Here is a 10731-nt window from a genome sequence, read left to right as displayed (position 1 = left end):
CAAGATTTAACTCAAGTTTTAAATCATAACATTTCTTCAAGCCTTTGTGGATTCTCTTATTAAAACATTACAGTCCCTGGGGGGGTCTGTGGACCACAAATTGAGAACCACTGATCTATAGAATTCTTGGGGCAGGTCAGACACTGAGTTTATGCAAGGGAACATACAGTGAAAGAAGTGCTATTTCCATATGCCAAAAGGCTTAGGGCTACTCAATGCTGAAAAGGGGTGTGTGTGTGTGTGTGTGTGATGATTGGAAGGAGGGAAAAATATAACGAACATATGTATGCAGGATTTGTTTTGTTTTTATTCTGAATGTTGGCTGCTGTGAGAAATCTGGATTTTGAAAAAATAAAGTCCATTTAAGTGAAGTGGGGACAAGAAATTGGGAGATGACAGATAATTTTGCAATTCTTCTTGAAATGTCTGAGTACATAGTGGTTGAAAAACAGACACCCCAAACTATAATATGGAAATACAATTTAGGTTTCAAAACAGTTATTGGGGAAAGAAGACTTTCTATGCATAGAAGCCACTTATGGACACATTCAAAGATAAAGAGGGAGCAAGAGGCAAAGTTACTCATTTTAGGACTTTGTCCTTACCTGCTTCTTTTCAATATGGGGCAAAATCTGTTAAGTTGCTTCCAAACAAGAAAAGAAAATAGAGGAAGATAGAGATTGCTTTCATGAGTAAGGCATGTAAGATGTTTTCCAGAGACCAGAAAGTTGTGATGTTCTTGCTATCTCAGTTTTCAGGCTTCAACAATTATTTTTTCACTTTAAGATGCATTTGGAAACACGAAAGAGCATCAAGTCAGAGACAGAAGAAAATCATTTTTCCTCCTTCAGTCTTGTGTGGGTATCTGGCTGGGGTTTTTTTTAGCATACAACTGGAGCGTCCATTTTCAATAGAACCTTGGTTTTATTCAATATAAGAGGAATATATTGGCAATTGTCTCCAGCCCCAATTTAAATAACTGAGTAAAGAGCAAATTGTGGTAGTGAGCTATTGGAAAAAAAAAATTACAGTTTTTTTAAATGTCTTACTGTGATAGAAAATAAACTGCTTGCAAAACAAAATACAAAACAGAAGAAGATGGTCACATGTTTGATGTGTTCTTGCACTTAATTGGAAGTGTGTTATAACAGTGATATAATTACTCTGCCCTGATCATCTTATAATTGGGTTACGCCAATGCACTCTACATAGGACAGCCCTTGAAGATAACCCAGAAGCTACAACTACATGAGCTGCATTGGTTGCCGTTTGGCCTCTGAGTGCAATTCAAAGTGCGATGTTATTACCTACAATGCCCTGTTTAGCATCGGGCCTGGATATCTGAGAGATTGCTTGTCTCCAATCATCTCTGCCCAGCCCATGTATTCGGCAGAGTGGGTGAGCTCCAGGTCGCCTCCATTAAATATTGCCATCTTATGGGACCTTGGAAGCGATCCTTTTCTATTCCAGTTCCCACTCTCTGAAACAGCATCCCCCAGAGATATGGTTGGTGGCTACTCTCCTGGGGTACTGGAAAGCTTTGAAAACTTGGTGGTGGTCCCAGGCCTGGGTTCAAAATAAATTTGCTGATTTTATTTTTTTATTAAATCATTTTAGGCTGGGCTCTGATTTAATATTTTTAGTGTTTTTTTATTTTTATCCTAGTTTTGTACACAACCCAGAATCCGCTGAAATTTGGCAGCCAGTAAATTTACATAAAAACAAGACACTAACAGGCAAATTATATGAATATTTTGTCACTATTGTACAATCACACTCCAGATATCTTTACCTTCCCTGGCTTCATATACTTGAATTGGTTTTATACAAAGATATAGTCATGAAGCAACTCTTCTCTGGGATTCCTTCAGATCACAGGCTATAGGAAGGTGGGAGTGAATGCAGATTCAGAAGAATAGAGAGAGGGAAAGATAAAACCACTGGCATTCTACCAATAGGCAACGATAAAGGTCAAAATTTCCAGCCAAAGAATTAAACTAACTGGATAGAAAAATCATTCTCTCTGTTCTGGGGACAGCAGAGCTTTCAAAAGCTTACACTGTTGGAATGTTCTACTTTCTGAATTCAATATGGCTTCTTCCCACCTTTCCCTACAAGATATTGACATTTGAGGGTTTGCAAATGTCAGTAAACAAAATTTATGCTTTGGCCTTTAAAACAGGGCTTAAGGGAGATAGCTGAAAATCAACAAAATATTATTTGGCATTACTTCCATTTACTGTTGCCCCAAAGCAAGATTTACAGTTTTGCAAGTATTAAGAGAGATAGGAAGAGGCAAAGATAAAAGCATCAGTTAAATGCATGCAAGACACTGAATCTATTTCCAATTATATGAGCTTAGCTTAGGTTTTAATAAGGAAGATCCTGCCTTTTCCAAGATCAGAAGAGCTATCTAAATATTTTTTTTCTTAAATAGCAGAATTTTGGATCCCTTTGTAATAGGACAAAAAAATAAATGTTGACTATGAGACAGGATATCACTTCTAATTTTATCAATAGTGATAAAAGTATCCAGTGGATTTTTTTTAACTTGAATTAAGTTAATGAACTCTGGGCTGTATAGAAAACAGAAAACAACAAAACAATCAAATGAGCTAAAAACAATGATCAGGGACAAAGATGGTGAGAAATTACAATACAGGCAGTCCTTGACTTACGACCACAATTGAGCCCAAAATTTCTGTTGCTAAGTGAGACATTTGTTTTTGCCATACTTTACGACCTTTCTTGCCACAGTTGTTAAGTGAATCAGTGCGGTTGTTAAATTAGACACTTGTTAAGTGAATCTGACTTCCTCATTGACTTTGCTGGTTAGAAGGTTGTAAAAGAGGATCACCTGACCCTAGGACACTGCAAGACTCATAAATATAAGTCAGTTGCCAAGCACCTGAATTTTTATTATGTGACCATGGGTATGCTGCAAATGTCATAAGTGTGAAAAATGGTCATAAGTCACTTTTTATCAGTTACGTTGTAACTTTGAATGACTAAACGAACTTGTAAATCAAGGACTACTGCAATACATTTTTGTAGTATTGATCTAATTAAAATATCTTAAGACCACACCATATAAAAATATAAGTTAGATAACATATCTAACTTATATAAGTTTATTACAGTTCAACTGTAATAAAAATAATCACAGTCTTAAAACTATATTTTGATCCTATATGTAACATATTCTGTTTGTGAAAGAAAATGTTCCTGTTTTGAAATGTTTTATGTCATTCTTGAACCAAACTCTATCCAATATTGAATCAGCAGTCCTTTTCCTGCACAGGAGAACCACAAGATGGCAGCCAAAATCAAGCAATGTAACAATATTAGAGATGCATTTCACATATTCAGCACAAATGAGGAAAGCTTTCACTAAGCAATAAAGTAAAATACCTTCCTATAATTCTAATTTTTATAGATTGATTCCAAAACCAATGTACCATAATTTAGAGTTAATAATTATGAAAATTATTTTTGGTGAAATGAACACACATGTGATAAACAAGGGAAAGAAAGTTGCCTGAATTTTACTTACCCGGTAAACTATTATCAAGATGAGACCAGCAAATTAAATTCAACTTACAACCCATCCATTTAGTTACCATTTGAAGTTAACAATGGCACTAAAATCATATGACTTATGTACTTACCACCCTTGCAACATCCTCATGGTCACATGATCAAATTTGGACGCTTGGCAAGTGGCATGTATTTATGATGATTGCAGTGTCCCAGGGTCCCTTTTGTTATCTTCTGACAAGCAAAGTCAATGGAGAAACCAGAAATCACTTAACATTATTAACTTAATTACAGTGATTCACTTAACAACTGTGGCAAGAAAGGTCATAAAATTGGGCAAAATTCACTTAACAATTGTCTTGCTTAGCAACATAAATTTTGGGCCTAATTGTGGTCATAAGTCAAGAACTACCAGTAATTAGGTAGTGGCTACAGTTAAATAGCAGAAATAGAGGATTTCCAGAATGCCAAAGGGATTGAGAAAAGAGTAAAGTAGAGGATTCAGACTAAGAAGGCCAGAGTTTTCAATAATCTACAGTATGCCAGCCTGAGTTAATGCTGGATTCCTTACAAACAATCCTGATTGATGATTTTAATTCTGCATGTGGTTTGACATAGCAAAGCACCTTGTTAGCAAAGCACAAATTGGAAAGAGGGGAGTAGGATATGGTGTTTCTCTGAAGAGGTGTGTGTGTCAGACACACACGGAATACTTTGGAATAGCAGCTTTTAAGATGGCTTAAATTTAGTAATTTTGAACAATGGCAGAATGCCAACAACTTAGGACAGAGTATTGACCTTGCCTCCTCTCCATCATTCTACTCTTGGGCCTTTCAAATATCAACATTTCCCAATCTCAAAAACCTGTGCAGAGGAAGGAGGAAACATTGATACTGAATTTCACCTCCTCCAAGAATGGTAGATATCCACAAGTTCTATGACACTGTTTATAGAACACCCTTCCTATGTTATCTTTTTTATATACAAATATTTTGTTATTTTTCTAATTTTACAATCATGAGTACTTAATAAACAACGTGTTGTCTGGGTCCATGGGTAGTTCATTGGTACATATTAACTTTCTCAGTCTAGCTCCAATACTGTACCATCCAGTGCTTCCTTGGTCCTCTCTTCTTCTGGTGGTATGCATTTTTCCACACTGGGCAAATACAATTCTTGTTAATGTTAATACATGTATGATTAAATATAGACATCTTAATCACATTTTTCTGGTGTTATACATAATATCAATAGTGTCAATTTATAATATCCTTTTAGCCAGAACATATCGCAATTGTATTTGCACTTAAATCCATTTGTTCAATCAATATTCTGTTTTTCCCGCTTTTTATTTTTTTATTTTTTTTATTTAATTCCATTTATATCCTGCCCTTCTCCGAAGACTCAGGGCGGCTTACAAGCTTAGCAGTAGCCTTCATTCTATGTATAGGGCTTTCACACACACACACCAGCGGCATTATTACAAAGTCAGCTTAATTGCCCCCAACAATCTGGGTCCTCATTTTACCTACCTTGGAAGGATGGAAGGCTGAGTCAACCTTGAGCCTGGTGGGATGTGAACCTGCACTAATTGCAGGCAGCTGGTGTTATTTGAGGCATTAGCCCACTGCTCCACCAAGAAATTTTTAATTTCCCATCAATGTTCAAAATATCTCTATCGCTTATAATTTCCTCATAATAAATTATATTTGGGTAACCAAAACCTTCCCTTATTCACACCCTTTTAAAATTTTCATATTTCCCATCTCATAACAAAATATAATATTCTAGTTACAAATCCTATCCTTCTAATTATAATAATACTTATATTTCTAACAGTTATCTATTTTCTTAACCATATTCAAACATCTGTTTAATAGTATAATATCACATCTCATAGGTTAAAACCTCTATTTTCTTCAGTCTTACTCTAGCTTTCCTCCTTTTCCTAATAACTTTCCAAGTTAGTACATTTGAATCATCAAGTAATTCTTTATCTGTTTTGGTATATATTGTTTGGAATGAGGAAGAGAATTTGATCGAAGTATTTTTGGAAGAACGCTCAACCCATTTATATTCATTAAACAGCCTCCGTCCTTCTTCAGTTTTTCTTTTCATTTCTTGTTTGTCAATATTCAGCATTTCTCCTAACAGCTTTATCATCCGTTCAATCAGCTCTTCTTCCTTATCCTCAAATGTGTTCTGAGATCTTGACAAGTAAGATATATTTTTCATTTCCATTGTTATCACTCCATCTTCTAATTATTCATTTGTCTGTATCTGTCTGTTAATTCCTTCCTTTAGGTCTTTCATCTTTGGATCTGTTTCTTCTGATTTTCCTTCTGTTTTCTGGATTACTAGTTCCTTCTTTGTATTCATTGTCTGGATTTGTTAGTTTAGGTTAGAAAATTGTTCTTTTATCTCATTTGCATTATTTTTAGTCTCATGAAATAAAATAATTGTCTCTTGGATTGATTTCAACATAGAAAAAATTTCTTTCTGAGATTCATTAACATTTTTTTGTTGGTATATTAAGCTGGGGGCTTCGGAGACAAGTGTTAAAGATGGTTTTTTACCATTTGCAGCTAAGTATGGAACACCCATTTTGTTTTTGTATGTAGTCTTTATAGTCCAATAGTTTTTTCCCCTTCCCAGCTGCAGTCTGTAAAAGTGAAAGTTTCCAAAAACAACAAAGAGTCTTATCTAAGTCTGGGCTTCAAGCTTCAAGTTTCCTTTAAGCATAATAAATTGTAGTGCCATGATTAACCACTAGATGTCATTGATACTATCTTCCAGCTTTCCAAATCCAAGCCTATTTTACAGACTTTCAAATATCTTTTCTAAAAAAAAGTCTCAAAGGTACTTTTAGTCTCCAATTTTCAAAGCTATATATCTGTATTAATTCCAATTGATCTTGCAGTTTTCTCTATTTTCCCCCAAAGCAATTAATTCACCACTTTTCTTTTCGTGAGGGAGCAGGGCAAAAACTTCCCTTCCCTGTCTCATTGGGGAGGATACTTTGCCTTGGGCATTCTTTTTTCCAGGAAAGTAGTATTAAGGTCATAAAAAGAGGATAAAGTCTCACCCTGTTCCATCCAGGTTGTTCAAAAACTGCTAGTTAGTCCTTATCTTCAGTTGTCAGCAGCTTCTGACTGGCCATACGAATGTAGCCAGTCTTTCCCCCACCAGTTTGGAGGGCTTCCTCAGATCCAGTGGAAGGGCCTCTGCCCCTTTGTGATCGACAAGGGTCCCATCCTTTGTGGCTCCCTCTGGGGCAATGTTCGACCCTTTTTAGGGTCCCCAGCGGGCCAAAATCAAACATGGAAGACAGAACCCCATCTTCCTGCGTCCATCACCCTGTGATGCCTAACCGGAAGTCCCCTTCCTGTGTTATCTTGATCATATATATGAGAATGCAAGAGAAAACGCCATATATATCCTTGAGCTCTTAAAGGAAGTATGAGATGCTAATATAATGCATATGTTAAACATAAAACACATACTTTGATATATGGTATTAAATTACAGAAATAGAGGCATTTCCTTAAGGGTAAAACTTGAGCATGGCTGGAATTACTACAGCATTTAATGCTATAAGACAGACATGTCAAACACAAGGCCCGGGGGCCAGATCCGGCCTGCGAAGTGGTTTCATGCGGCCCGCGAAGCCATCCTGGAAACAGTGAGGGAACGGCCCCCGCTGCCTTGGCCCTGGCCCAGAGACCCTCCTCCTGCCAGAGACCCTCAGATCTGTCCCACTCCTGCCCAGGCCCCCATAGGCAGCCTTGAGGCGAACGATGTAGAGCTGGCCACACCCACCCAGTAGGCCACACCCACCCAAGCCACACCCACCTGGCCCCCTGAGGGCAACCACAATGCTGATGCAGCCCTCAATGAAATTGAGTTTGACACCCCTGCTATAAGATTTCTATTTTGTATGTATATATTTACAATATGTATATATTTACAATATATATATATTGGGCTGATATAAGCAAAAGATTCTTCCCATATTTGGGCCGACAGGGTGCATCGAAAAAACACTATATATAGTGTCTGCAGAACAGTCTTCTCTCTCTCTCTCTCTCTCTCTCTCTCTCTCTCCTCTCTCTCTCTCTCTCTCTCTCTCTCTCTGTGTGTGTGTGTGTGTGTGTGTGTGTGTGTGTGTGTTAAGACATCTGGTCTCTTGAACTATGAAATCTGTTCATGAAGCAGAGAGTATTTTATCCCTTTTGTAGCATTAGTTTTTAATTGGGTTGGGCCATTGCTTAAAACATTGGTATTGAGCAGATCAAATACTGCTGCTGGAATACAAATTGTGCATCAACAAACAAAAAGACCTTGGTGTACAATGCCAAGTCTTTGAACTTGAAGATGTTTCTGAACAAGAACCATTTCCTTTCTATTGCTTCAAGAATACAACTCTTTTTTAATTGTTATTATTTCTGAAATGCTCAGATGTACATGCAACATCACAGAATTAAGGGCAAGTAAGGGTCATTCTGATTGTGGCATCAGACTAAAGAATCCCTGCTCTCTTTTCCAGCAAAGGCTTTTCCACCTATTCCAAATGGGCAAGACAAAGAAGGAACTAAACAGGAAAGCAGCCTGCAGGTACAGAAAACTGAACACCCACCTATGAATGATTTCTGCATTTGCTACCTGAGTCTCTTTGTGTCTTTTCATGCAATTCTCTATTATACTTTGTAGTGGGACAGGTAGTGAGTAAATACTTATTTTTATGAAATATTAAGAGGTATTCCAGGATCTTTTCTATTGGATGGTTAAAGAGAATAAATGCTCAGGTATGCTGTGCAAAACTCTCTTTTAGAAGTGGGTAAATTCACCTTGCTCACTTTCAAATTATCTCAATCACTAAAGCACACTCAAAATAAGAAAAAGAAGACAAAAATAATTATACCATTGCAATATTTGAAACTGTCTTCTCTGTTTGTCGGTTTGTCTGTATATGTTTGTGTGTTGACATATTCTTCCTTTTTAGTAAGATATTTTTATAACAGTTCTACCCTGGAGCCATCTGGCAATTTTCCCTCAGATGTTTGGTATACACAACAAATTGATTTTATGCAACTTATTTGAACCACAGTTCAAAGTGTGCATTATAAGGTAAGTGCACCTATGTAAGTGATGCAAATAATAAATATCGATTTCTCAAGTATATTTATTAATTTCAGTGAAAATAATTTAGCAACCTATTAATACATCTACATGAATCTACAAAGGTACTGTAGTCAACTTGTTTCTTACGTAGCTTACTTAGTGGATCTTAGCGGAATCATACGTTGTAGAGAAGATGAGTAATCAGGTATCTTCAGTTGCCCCCCTGCAATCTTTTATATTTGCCATTGTACAATAAACTACTTTGTACTATTAATCATATGTGAATATTTAAAAAAGCATAATACTGAGAAATTTTGATGTACCTCTTTCTAAATAATTTAAATGAAATTGCTGTTTGCTTGGACTTTAGATTTCTAGCTAGTGACATTTTGGGAAGGCTTTTTCTTTTTTTTCCTTTCCTTTTTTAAATTTACTTTTTTAAAAATTACTTTTACTGTACTTGGATAATCTTTAAGGTGTCGCTTCTCTCAAGAAAAAGTTGATTTTAATCCACTGCCTGATAGAACCTACCCTGCTCTTTTCCAATATGACAAGCAGTATCCCACATCAGTTAGCTTCCTGATAATGTCCTCTGTTTCGCCAATCCATCATTCAGGAAGAGCCAGAGGCGACAGAGATTGTTGATAGGAAAGATCCATTCAATGGAAGACAGGCACTGGGGTTGGAGTACTGGAAGACAGCTTGAACCAAAGGAACAGAGGGAGTGACTGAGTCAGGGAAATTCGTATCTTCTGAAAATGAAGCTTCTGCATGTTAGGACTTCATAGATGTGGCTCATTCAGTTTCAGGATGATACTTTTGTATTTTCTTAATTAATTTTCAAACCAAGTTGCCATTAGCTTGCCCTTCTCTTTCTTGCTAGCATGTAAAAATATGGAGATGTGGAGGCCTAGTCCATAATTTCTAACTCTCCAAGCTGAAGTTGTTTATCCAATGTCATGAAGACCGCTACTGCAGTAGCTCTTCTGTCTTTTTTCTACTACGATGGCTTCCCAACCTCTAAAATTCTTCATTTGTAAGAGGAAATGTTCGCAAATGTCTTCATCTACTAACTGTCAATTTCCCCAGGCTGTTGACTTTTGAAATGTGGTGTGATTTGATCTGGGAGAATGGCTCAGTAAGAAAACAAATAAACTAGAAGCAAGCAGGTTGAGAAAAAAACAACAACACAGATTATGAAATAAGCACATCACTGTGTTTTAAATGTGTTGGCTGGGGTTCTAAAAATTAACCCCCAACCTGAGTCTTAGAATCAAAGCTTGAGATCTCACTTTGTTATTCAGCTATTCCCATCCCACATTTCTCTCACCCTATTTCCACCGTCCCATCTTCTTTGATGGCAACAAGATATTTTAAAGAGAGGGTTTTGTTTCAACTTTTGTTAGATTTATTTGCTCACCTTTTTTCTCTTGGGGGAAAGGGCTTCCAAGCTGCCTGCTGATATATCCTGCAACTCTGCAGAATATATCACAGCATGCATCCAGTGGCTCTCTAAGTCTTAAATCAAAATGTAGCTGCTGGAGCTTTGCAGATCTGAACAGCAGTGCACCATGTTGTTATTTTTCTTATCTCTTGTTTTGAGTGTCTTGCATATGCCCTTTGAACGCTTCAGATATTCATACCAGCAATCTAAGGATTTCTAGTGCTTTAAGGAGCTGTCAGACATTTCTATGTCAAATTCCAAGGTGTGTTTACCAGCAGTCAGGAAAAAGTAGTTTTGTGTTAATATCGTAAGATACTTTCAACTGCTGTAATCTGACTTTTAGTAGCACTGTTCATTTTTTATATGTCAGGTTTTATTTAGATACTTATGCAGAAACTAGTTTATATTTGGCAAATGTTCCTTGGTGCAATATCCCTTATGTTTTCTCTCAATCCTGATTTGATTTTAGTAGCACAGTTGTTTCAGTAAATTTGAATTCTCTGAGGGTTATGCTGTGTCCACATGTCCTATTTAATGGTAAATTCCTCTTGTTTGAAAATGTGTTCTGTTGAGGGCTGATCTGAACTATTAGCATGTTCCAGTAAGGCTACAGGCCTTGGATCATTTCT

General features: G+C 36.7%; 1 long non-coding RNA gene across 1 annotated transcript; it reads left to right on the top strand.

The window, feature by feature from the left end:
- The first annotated feature begins 846 nt into the window (after window positions 1-846).
- On the top strand, window positions 847-8611 carry LOC310640754. The gene is made up of 3 exons (XR_014492600.1): window positions 847-857; window positions 8084-8151; window positions 8540-8611. It is a non-coding gene; the product is annotated as an uncharacterized lncRNA (long non-coding RNA).
- The last annotated feature ends 2120 nt before the right edge of the window (window positions 8612-10731 follow it).

Source organism: Vipera ursinii (assembly GCF_947247035.1).
Source record: "Vipera ursinii genome assembly, chromosome: 5".
Classification (NCBI taxonomy): Eukaryota; Metazoa; Chordata; class Lepidosauria; order Squamata; family Viperidae; genus Vipera; species Vipera ursinii.
The sequence above is the reverse complement of the archived record's forward strand: the minus strand, read 5'-3'. Positions and strand labels throughout refer to the sequence as shown.